Source organism: Pelophylax lessonae, assembly GCF_965119305.1.
Source record: "Pelophylax lessonae genome assembly, chromosome: 2".
NCBI classification, from domain to species: domain Eukaryota; kingdom Metazoa; phylum Chordata; class Amphibia; order Anura; family Ranidae; genus Pelophylax; species Pelophylax lessonae.
Window position 1 is genome coordinate 290,470,355 of NC_138769.1, and position 12,369 is coordinate 290,482,723.

At 43.9% G+C, this 12,369-nt stretch overlaps 1 protein-coding gene across 1 annotated transcript in view; it reads left to right on the forward strand.

The window, feature by feature from the left end:
* SORT1 (sortilin 1) overlaps window positions 1–12,369 on the forward strand; it is a 252,133-nt gene that overhangs the window by 48,593 nt on the left and 191,171 nt on the right. The gene's annotated exons all lie outside the window — the stretch shown is intronic.

The window sequence follows — 12,369 nt, forward strand, 5'->3', positions numbered from 1 at the left end:
TCCCCAGCCCCACCCAGTAATCTGTCCACCCGATCCGCCGAACCCGAGCGCCCGGTAAACGGACTGTTCGGCGCTCACGGTCTTTGCGACAGATTGCACTGTCTGTCCTTCTAATGATTTGAGTCCCCTACCACCAGAACCTGTCTTTCCTTTCCCTTTCTCCCAGGCCTCACTCCGTTTGGCATCCACTCAATACTGCTCTGTCTATCACCCACACTCCTCTCTTGCACGAACTACCTGCCAGCACTTCAACTTTGGTTTGTAATCTCTTCAACTTAACCCATTTTAGAACGGGCACACTTTTTCTGGTATTTAGTAAAAGTATGAAGATAGGCTTTAAAAATGGATACCAAAGGAATACAATTTGATGCAATTTCAAAATGTATTTATACAAATCGGTGAAGGGAACCTCCTCATGCGGAGAGCTCACTGGTGTGGCAATTTGCATGAAACTGGACTACTGTTCGATGAAGCTGAAGGTTGCTTGCATACATAAGGCCGGCCATAGACTGTTTGCATCTCAACAGGAAACTGCCAAGATTCGTGTCAAGAATGATCATATTTGATTGATCATAGTTGATTGATCATATTGGATACAAGCAGCCTGCCAGATTTACTTGCGATTATCGCTAGCAGCTGCTAGAACTTCTAACAACAATCGCGGTCTTCCCCTGGCAGGGACAGCTTTCCTTACATCCCCCCTGAGATAATACAATGGTTTGACGAGAGGCATTTCCCTGTCAGCACTCTGTGTTGATGGGGGAATCGTGTAAATTTCTTGCCTGCATCCTGTGGTCCACTGTCTAAAGGAGTACCAGGCCAAATAGTGAGTTGAAACACCTTTTTTATTTGGTGTACAAATAAAACATCCATTGTGTGACTCAATGCCCTCTCTAGCCGAAAAAGCTGCTACAGTTTTATATAAGATGTTTTATCTACACTAATTTAAGCCAAATGCATTGTTCTTTCCATTGATGTTTGTATTAACCACTTGCCGACCAGCCGCCGTACTTGTACTGCGGCAGGTCAGCTCTGCCCTGCTAAACCACGTACCTGTACGTTGTTTCACGGGACAGTTCCTCCTATTTAGGAACACAGGTCTTTGTGTTCATCCAGCAAGTCCATCCCCCACACTGTTGGAGAACCCCCTAGAGACACATTTAACCTTTCCCTGCCCCTGGTGTTAACCCCATTCCCTGCCAGTGTCAGTACAGTAACAGCGCATTTTTTTTTTTGCACTGATTACTGTAGTAATGTTACTGGTCTCCCCCCCTCGCTGATCGCCGCCATTACTAGTAAAAAAATAAATAAAAATTTACATCTTTCCCCTAGTTTGTAGACCTGATAACCTTTGCGCAAACCAATCAATGTACACTTATTGGGTTTTTTTTTTTTAACAAAAAATATGTAGCACAATACATATTGACCTAAAATGATGAAAAAAAGTGATTTAAATTTTTTTTTTTGTATGTGTGTGTGTATATATATATATATATATATATATATATATATATATATATATATATATATATATATATATATATATATATATATATATGTATGTATATGTATGTATGTATGTATGTATATATATATATATACACACACACACACAGTGCCTTGCGAAGTGTTCAGCCCCCTTGAACTTTGTGACCTTTTGCCACATTTCAGGCTTCAAACATAAAGATATAAAACTGTATTTTTTGTGAAGAATCAACAACAAGTGGGACACAATCATCAAGTGGAATGAAATTTATTGGATATTTCAAACTTTGTTAACAAATAAAGTGAAAAATTGGGCGTGCAAAATGATTCAGCCCCTTTTACTTTCAGTGCAGCAAACTCTCTCCAGAAGTTGAGTAAGGATCTCTGAATGATCCAATGTTGACCTAAATGACTAATGATGATAAATAGAATCCACCTGTGTGTAATCAAGTCTCCGTATAAATGCACCTGCACTGTGATAGTCTCAGAGGTCTGTTTAAAGCGTAGAGAGCATCATGAAGAACAAGGAACACACCAGGCAGGTCCGAGATATTGTTGGAGAAGTTTAAAGCTGGATTTGGATACAAAAAGATTTCCCAAGCTTTAAACATCCCAAGGAGCACTGTGCAAGCGATAATATTGAAATGGAAGGAGTATCCGACCACTGCAAATCTACGAAGACCTGGCCGTCCATCTAAACTTTCAGCTCATACAAGGAGAAGACTGATCAGAGATGCAGCCAAGAGGCCCATGATCACTCTGGATGAACTGCAGAGATCTACAGCTGAGGTGGGAGACTGTGTCCATAGGACAACAATCAGTCGTATACTGCACAAATCTGGCCTTTATGGAAGAGTGGCAAGAAGAAAGTCATTTCTTAAAGATATCCATAAAAAGTGACGTTTAAAGTTTGCCACAAGCCACCTGGGAGATACACCAAACATGTGGAAGAAGGTGCTCTGGTCAGATGAAACCAAAATTGAACTTTTTGGCAACAATGCAAAACGTTATGTTTGGCGTAAAAGCAACACAGCTCATAACCCTGAACACACCATCCCCACTGTCAAACATGGTGGTGGCAGCATCATGTTTTGGGCCTTCTTTTCTAAAGCAGGTACAGGGAAGATGGTTAAAATTGATGGGAAGATGGATGGAGCCAAATACAGGACCATTCTGGAAGAAAACCTGATGGAGTCTGCAAAAGACCTGAGACTGGGACAGAGATTTGTTTTCCAACAAGACAATGATCCAAAACATAAAGCAAAATCTACAATGGAATGGTTCACAAATAAACATATCCAGGTGTTAGAATGGCCAAGCCAAAGTCCAGACCTGAATCCAATCGAGAATCTGTGAAAAGAACTGAACTGCTGTTCAAACGCTCTCCATCCAGCCTCACTGAGCTCGAGCTGTTTTGCAAGGAGGAATGGGCAAAAATTTCAGTCTCTCGATGTGCAAAACTGATAGAGACATACCCCAAGCGACTGTAATCGCAGCAAAAGGTGGCGCTACAAAGTATTAACTTAAGGGGGCTGAATAATTTTGCACGCCCAATTTTTCAGTTTTTTATTTGTTAAAGTTTGAAATATCCAATAAATTTCGTTCCACTTCATGATTGTGTCCCACTTGTTGTTGATTATTCACAAAAAATTACAGTTTTATATCTTTGTTTGAAGCCTGAAATGTGGCAAAAGGTCACAAAGTTCAAGGGGGCCGAATACTTTTGCAAGGCACTGTGTGTGTATGTGTGTATATATGTATGTGTGTGTATATATGTGTATGTGTGTATGTATGTATGTGTGTATGTGTGTGTGTATATATATATATATATATATATATATATATATATATATATATATATATATATATATATATATATTATGCATACGGTACAGAAAGTATTCAGACCCCCTTAAATTTCACTCTTTGTTATATTGCAGCCATTTGCTAAAATCATTTAAGTTCATTCTTCTTCCTCATAAATGTACACATAGCACCCCATATTGACAGAAAAACACAGAATTGTTGACATTGTTGCAGATTTATTAAAAAAGAAAAACTGAAATATCACATAATCCTAAGTATTCAGACCCTTTGCTGTGACACTCGTATATTTAACTCAGGTGCTTTCCATTTCTTCTGATCATCCTTGAGATGGTTCTACACCTTCATTTGAGTCCAGCTGTGTTTGATTATACTGTTTGGACTTGATTAGGAAAGCCACACACCTGTCTATATAAGACCTTCCAGATCACAATGCATGTCAGAGCAAATGAGAATCATGAGGTCAAAGGAACTGCCTGAAGAGCTCAGACAGAATTGTGGCAAGGCACAGATCTGGCCAAGGTTACAAAAAGATTTCTGCTGCACTTAAGGTTCCTAAGAGCACAGTGGCCTCCATAATCCTCAAATGGAAGACGTTTGGGATGACCAGAACCCTTCCTAGAGCTGGCCGTCTGGCCAAACTGAGCTATCGGGGGAGAAGAGCCTTGGTGAGAGAGGTAAAGAAGAACCCAAAGATCACTGTGGCTGAGCTCCAGAGATGCAGTCAGGAGATAGGAGAAAGTTGTAGAAAGTCAACCATCACTGCAGCCCTCCACCAGTCGGGGCTTTATGGCAGAGTGGCCCGACGGAAGCCTCTCCTCAGTGTAAGACACATGAAAGCCCGCATGGAGTTTGCTAAAAAACACCTGAAGGACTCCAAGATGGTGAGAAATATAAGATTCTCTGGTCTGATGAGACCAAAATAGAACTTTTTGGCCTTAATTCTAAGCGGTATGTGTGGAGAAAACCAGGCACTGCTCATCACCTGTCCAATACAGTCCCAACAGTGAAGCATGGTGGTGGCAGCATCATGCTGTGGGGGTGTTTTTCAGCTGCAGGGACAGGACGACTGGTTGCAATCGAGGGAAAGATGAATGCGGCCAAGTACAGGGATATCCTGGACAAAAACCTTCTCCAGAGTCCTCTGGACCTCAGACTGGGCCGAAGGTTTACCTTCCAACAAGACAATGACCCTAAGCACACAGCTAAAATAATGGAGTGGCTTCACAACAACTCCGCGACTGTTCTTGAATGGCCCAGCCAGAGCCCTGACTTAAACCCAATTGAGCATCTCTGGAGAGACCTAAAAATGGCTGTCCACCAATGTTTACCATCCAACCTGACAGAACTGGAGAGGATCTGCAAGGAGGAATGGCAGAGGATCCCCAAATCCAGGTGTGAAAGACTTGTTGCATCTTTCCCAAAAAGACTCCTGGCTGTATTAGCTCAAAAGGGGGCTTCTACTAAATAATGAGCAAAGGGTCTGAATACTTAGGACCATGTGATATTTCAGTTTTTCTTTTTTAATAAATCTGCAACCATGTCAACAATTCTGTGTTTTTCTGTCAGTATGGGGTGCTATGTGTACATTCATGAGGAAGAAGAATGAACTTAAATGATTTTAGAAAATGGCTGCAATATAACCAAGAGTGAAAAATGTAAGGGGGTCTGAATACTTTCCGTACCCACTGTGTATATGTATGTGTGTGTGTGTGTATATATATAATATATATATATATATATATATATATATATATGTATATGTATATATATATATATATATATATATATATATATATATATATATATATATAATTTCTTTTTTTTTTTTTTTTTTTTCCAGGTACCTAATATAGCGCTGTCAATTTACGCAGCGCTTTACATATACATTGTACATTCACATCAGTCCCTGCCCTCAAGGAGCTTACAATCTAAGGTCCCTAACTCGCATACATACACAGTAGGGCTAATTTTTTTTTTTTATACAGGATCCAATTAACCTACCAGCATGTCTTTGGAGTGTGGGAGGAACCCGGAGTACCCGGAGGAAACCCACGCAGGCACAGGAAGAACATGCAAACTCCAGGCAGGTAGTGTCATGGTTGGGATTCGAACCAGCGAACCTCTTGCTGCTAGGTGAAAGTGCTAACCACTACACCACTGTGCCGCCCATACTACGCCACTGTGCTGCCCATATATATTGAGAGGATCGTTTTTTGTTGCTCGTTTGTTGTTGCCAATACCAATATTTTGGCCATCACATATCGGTATGGGCTGATATTTTGTTCATCCTATGTCAGGGTCCTACACTAGTCTTCTCCTCCTCCAACCATTAGGTGGTGATGCTCATGTAAGGGTGACATGTCACATAGCATAATTCCGTTTACAAATGTGTTTAAAAATGCCACTCACATACAGTGGAGATCGAAAGTTTGGGCACCCCGGGTAAAAGTTTGTATTAATGTACATAAAGAAGAAGCCAAGGAAAGATGGAAAAATCTCCAAAAGGCATCAAATTACAGATTAGACCTTCTTATATGTCAACAAAAGTTAGATTTTATTTCCATCATTTACACTTTCAAAATTACAGAAAACTAAAAAATGGCATCTGCGAAAGTTTGGGCACCCTGCTGAATTTATAGCATGCACTGCTCCCTTTGCAAGGCTGAGACCTGCCAGTGTCATGGTTTGTTATCAATCATCGTCTGGGAAGACCAGGTGATGTCAATCTCAAAGGTTTTAAATGCCCAGACTCATCTGACCTTGCCCCAAACTTTCGATCTCCACTGTATGTACAAATTAAAAATATATAAGCAATTCTACATTAGCAGATCTGCTGGCAGATCGTTATCTCACCCACTTACCGTAAGTGATACCCGGGTGATACCACTCCGTTTGGCATCCACTCAATACTTCTCTGTCTATCACCCGCTCCATCTCTCACCCACCCACCTGATACCACTCCGTCTCTCACCCACTTGCCGTAAGTGACACCCGGGTGATACCGCTCCGTCTGGCAAACAATCTCAGTGGTCACGCCGGGCAGGACCTCTGAGATCGTGTGCCGGATGGAGCGGTATCACCAGAGTGTCACCTACGGCAAGTAGGTAAGAGATGGAGCGGGTGAGAGACTGAGCAGTATTGAGTGGATGCTGAACGGAGCGGTATCACTTAACAGCAAGTGGGTGAGAGATACCGCTCTTCCAGCATATCTGCTAATGTGGAATTAAAAATTGCTGTTCCATTCGAACAAAGGTGCAAAAATTAAAAGGGTTGAAGAATACTGAATATATCAACAAATCAATCAACATAAAAACATATGTGTCCATATGACTGCTTAGCATGAACACTAAAATAACATGTCCAAATCAGCTTAATCGCATCAATTAAAAAGATAAATCAAAGTGCAAGGTGCTAGTCCATTAAAGTGATTTCAAGTGAATAAACAGTCTCTAAAGTGCCAAAATAAGTGCAGCTGCCCATTCAGGTGCTCACAATCCCACCACCAGTGATGGATGGCCTCTCACCTTTTTATAATTTGACCAGTGTTTCACCAATAGGTCAAAAACAGCTTTATAGTATCCCCAGACAAATGGGTAGACTCGATACTCTCATTAGGTCCTGAGTGCTCCCTGGTTGCTGCACAGATAATTAGGGTGGCTCTGTTCTCACTGTATTTCCCCTGTCTCAGTCATAAAATGGGAATACATGGAATACAAATCTAGTGCTCTCTGTATATAAGGTATTTAATAAATAATCCAAATATTAAAACTCACATTTGTAGGCACATAAGCTGTGAGGGCTGGGAAGGCAATGGATCGGTTTAGGAGACTCAGGAGAAGTTGTGTCCTGTAGCTGGATCTCGCCCGTGGTGTCTCCGCCCCCTAGACTCGTATCGTCAGGTGCTGATGGGCATGTGACTTCCTCAGTAGGGGTGTGGACAATACAGACGTAAGGATCTAAATAGCTAATTTCTTCTAATTGACACGCCCACTCGGCTGTGTCCCCAATCGACCAATTTCAGCTATCGCCGTGATCGAATAATAGAATATTATACCAATATTAATCGGTTTAGAATCAGATCAAATTAAGGAACATTACCCCAGGGCTAGATCCATCCCCGATGCATTGCCTCACAATAAAAATAAATACAATCCAATACCATAGATACCATTAATAACCAGTTAAATGACACAATAAAATAGTCAATTACAAAAAATAAATCATTTTTATTTTAATTTTTATTTTTTGTAATTGACTTTTTTATTGTCATTTAACTGGTTATTAATGGTATCTATTGTATTGGATTGTATTTAGTGTATTCAATTTTATTGTGAGGCAATGCATCGGGGATGGATGACTGGATCTAGCCCAGGGTAATGCTCCTTAATTTGATCTAATTCTAAACCGATCAAGCTGATTTGGACATGTCATTTTAGTGTTCATGCTAAGGAGTCCTATGGACACACATGTTTTTTATGTTGATTTTGTTGATATATTCAGTAATTTCTTCAACCCTTTCAATTATTGCACCTTTGCACTGCACAGCATTTTTTGCTGTTTGAATAGAACAGCAATTTTTTGTTATTAGCACTTTATTGTAGCGCGATATCACTTTATATATTTATTGATTTTGTGTAGTGATTCATCACTTTGATATTGCAGCCACAATATTTTTTGATACTTCAATACTTTATTTAGTTGCGCTGATGTACATTACACCTTGCTAATGTGGAATTGCTTATATCTTTAATTTGTACATATGTGAATATCGACCAGTTCCGGGGGCCGATACAGATATATCAGCAAAAGTCAATATCGGTTATGCCGATAATCGGTCGATCCCTAATCGTCCATTGGCAGACGCAGCTCTTATGCTTCTTCACTATTGGGTTATGCGCCATCTACAGGAATAGACTAGGCAGTGAAAAGGACTCGCCTATAGGGTCTGTCCCTCACGACATAACCCCAGACACATTGTGCTCTCATATCGGTTCTTGCTGCCTAGTGAAGGAGTAGGACCTAGGTTTCCTGCTGGGACTTCGGTCTCAGTTTTTTTTTTTATTCTTTTAAGAATGTTTGTTTTATGTTTTATTTTTCTGCACTCACTATTGCTAGCTAGTGTCAGGGGGATCCTCCTGGTGAACTACAAGCGACAGCCAGCTGCGGTATCACACTGGATAATCTAGATCCTTACGGTCTCCCTGCCTGGCCAACGAGCATGAGCAGGTTATGGTCCACCCAGGCCTCACCACGACGGAACCCCGGTGGATGGGGACGAGCCTGCGAGCGGATGCCTCGCCGGGACGCATCAACCTGAAACGCCTTGAGTCGCAGCGTACTACTTTTGGCTGGCAGCACCCCCACTCAGGGTGGGAGGTGCGCTGTTCGGAGCGGAGCCCACACGGTCCATAGTATGGTGAGTGATACTGAGCCCCCTGTGTCCCTGGCAGACCTCTGAGGGGGAGATGTGGGCCCACTCCTGGGGATAACAGGGCTGTGTTCTCCCCCATGCCTTTCAGGACAGGCCCTGCTCCCGCTTGGGGGCGCTATTGTCGGCGTCTGACGCCTGGGGGGGGGGGGTTTGATGTTGCCTTGTCCTAAGGGGGTCCCTTTAGGTGGATCCCTGCGGTGGCCTCATGTCTGGGTCCTGAACGCATGGCAGCATTTTCGGCTGCTATTGTAAGTGTAAGCATCGGCTCTCTGTGTGAAGGTACAGCGGCCATTGTCCCTATACTTTACTATGGGCACCATTTTTATGTAGCCCGAGGCTATACAGGCAGTCTACGGCCTCTTGTGATATGTCACTTCCTGTCAGACGTTTTCCATGCCGGAGATTACACTACAGAGCAGCTACTTCTCAGTGGTGGTAAAGTAAGGGGTTTTCTTCCTTTGGGCATTTCTCAGGCACACTTTGCTCCTGCCAGCCTTTAAGGGGGACTCCGGATGCAGCGCGGTATAGCGGTGCGGACCCCGATCGCAATTTAAAGGGGCGATGCACTCTTTTTTCTGAAACTTGCAAAATGGAGTCCCAAGGGGAAAATTCCCCCTCAGAAATCTGGCGTCAAAGGTGGACTTTGTGATGAAACCAGTCGCTACCCAGAAACGGCCACTGCCTTCTTAGTCCTCCCATTCAGAGCCTGATATGGTCGCCAAGGAAAATCCCATCCTGAGGGATCCCTGGCCTCGCAGTCAGATGGTCAGGAGGATATTTCCTCCTCGGCGGCAGCGCAGGAACGCGCTAGGGTGGAAGCACTGATTTAGTTCAGTAAGGGAATCCTTGAAAATGGATGATGAGCCCACACAGTCAGGACAAAGCGCTTTAAACCACGTTATCCCTTTGCTGACCCAGTCTCAAATTGCTGGACCATGTCGCCTAAGGTGGATCACCCTGTTTCCATGTTGAACAAATCTACTGTGATACCTGTGAAAGACTCCCCGGTGTTTACTGACCCGGTGGACAGATGGGTGGAATCCCTTTCCCGCCACCCACATTTGCTGGCAGGCTTGATACTTAAACCTGTATTCGTGTCCGTCCTGGTTTCTCAGACGTTAACAGAATGGGTTAAAGTGCTTAGGGGTAACTTGAACACTGAGACAGTTCCCCCGACTCTGATTGAGCTCACGGACCAGATGGCCCAGGCCATGGTGTACCTGTGTGCTGTGGCCCTGGACGCGTCTCCTCTGGTTGCCAGAGTGTCAGCAGTGGGGATTGCCATACGCTGCATGGTGTGGCTGCAGAGCTGGTCGGCAGACCAGGCTTCTAAGAAGGCCTTAACTGATCTCCCATTTTTGGGTGAACGCCTGTTTGGGGGCTCCTTGGATGTTAATCAAGGGCCTAACGGGAAGTAAGAGTACTCTGCTTCCCCAATCCTCAATAGCCAAGGCACCTCGCTGTAAGAGGGGACCCTCCTTTCACGGCTCACAGGCAGTTTTTTCGTGCCTGAAGGGTGCAAGAAAAAGGTAAACCATTCAGAGCCTCTGAAAGAGAAACGAGAAGGCTTGGTCGGGTAAGCCCAAGACTAGCCAGTCCGGTTCGTTGGACAAATCCTCTTCTGCAAGAAGGGGCGCCCTCTCACGATTCTGGGCTGGGGGGGGGGGGGCGTCTGCGTTACTTTCAGGAACCCTGGACATCTGATTCAGGACAAATGGATTCAAACTAATTAGTTCAGGGTACAAGATCGAATTCGGTCTCGTCCAGCAGTCAGATTGTTTGTTTCCATCAAATCTCTGTCTGTCTCCGGATCGATTGCAGATCTCCTTGCACAGGGAGTGATTGTGCCGATTCCTCAGCAGGAAAGGTTTTGAGTTTTTTTTTTTTTTTTTTTTTTCGAGGTTTTTATTCAAACCTGTTAAGTGCCCAGTAAGGAGGGCAAGGTGCATCCAATTCTGGACCACAAATTACTGCATCGCTTTGTGAATGTGCAGAAGTTTCGGATGGAATCCATTCGGTCGGTGGTGGCATCTTTTAAATCAAGGGGACTTTCTGGCCTCAATCAATATAAAAGATACGTATCTGCACATCCCTGTCTACAAGGGTCATCAGTGGTATCACCGTTTTTGGGCCCCGGGGCTAGCTTTGCTTCGCAAAAAGGGGATTGCGATCCTTGGATATCTGGGCGATCTCCTGTTGCGAGCAAGTTCTCATCCGACCCTGTTGGGTGACCTGTTAATCACGGTTCAGACCCTTCAGGAGTTTGGGTGTACCATCAACTTCAAGAAGTCTGCGCTGACCCCCTCAGTGCGCTTGAATTATACCTCTGTATGATTTTAGACTATCTGGCAAGGGTCTTTCTCCCCGGGGAAATAGTTCATTGCAGAGCGAGATCAGGTTGCTGATGGGCACCGATCTCTCCTCCCTTCGGTCATGTATGAGGTCTCTGGGGCTGATGCTGTTGACCTTTTGAGGTGGTCCCGTTTGCTCAATTTCACACAATACCTCTACAAAAAGATTCTTGTCAAGTGGAACAAGAATCCGCAGTCCTTAGACAGAATATGTCTAAGCCGTTTTCACAAAGTCTGAACAAAAAGGTACAGAGGTTTTGGGCCAGGGCTCGAGACCCTCTGGCCAAAGCCACAGACGCATTGGTGGTGCCCTGGAGCCAATATCTGCTGATTTATGCCTTTCCTCCGATACAGCTGTTGAGGTTCCTCTGCAGGTTGGCGGTGGAAAAGGTGTCGGTGATTCTGGTAGCCCCAGACTGGCCTCGCTGGTCTTGATACAGACCTGGTAAAGATGGTTGTCGAGCCTCATTGGCGGCTGCCTCTTGAGAGAGGATCTGCTGTCTCAAGGGCCAATCTTCCATCCTGCTTTTACAGTTGCTGGCTTTAACGGTATGGTTGTTAAAGGCCAGGTGTTGAAAACAGAGGTCTCTCTAATTCTGTGATTCCTACCCTGTTAAGGGCTAGAAAGGCAACTTCCAGGAAGATTTATCATCATACTTGGAAGATGTATATTGCCTGGTGTGAATCGCAAAAATTGCATCCTCGCTTGTTTTCGGTGGCGAGGGTCTTGGCTTTCTTGCAGAAAGAAGTTGAGCAACGTTTGGCTTTAGGCACAATTTAAAGGACATGTGTCGACCTTAGCCATTTACTTCCAACGCCCATTGGCGACTAATTCCTTGATCCGCACCTTTATTCAAGGGGTGCCTCATGGCTCCTCCGAGATCCCCTTTGCCTCCGTGGGATTTGAATTTGGTTTTGTCTGTTCAACAGCCTCCTTTTGAAAATATTAGGGACATATCTCTTCCTTTTTGTTGTCTCAGAAGGTCGCCTTTCTGGTGGCTATCACTTCTGCCCGCAGAGCGTCTGAGTTGGCAGCGCTTTCTGGTCGTTCGCCTTATTTGGTTGTTCATAGAGATAAGGTTGTGCTCCGACCTAATCAATCTCTCCTTCCTAAGGTGGTGTCTGCTTTCCACCTCAACGAAGATATTGTTTTACCTTCGCTCTGTCCTGAGCCTAAGCATACAAAGGAGTTTGCCTTACATTCTCTGGATGTGGTTCGGGTGATCAGGGTTTACCTGTCAGCCACAGAGCCTTTTAGGACATCTGATTATCTTT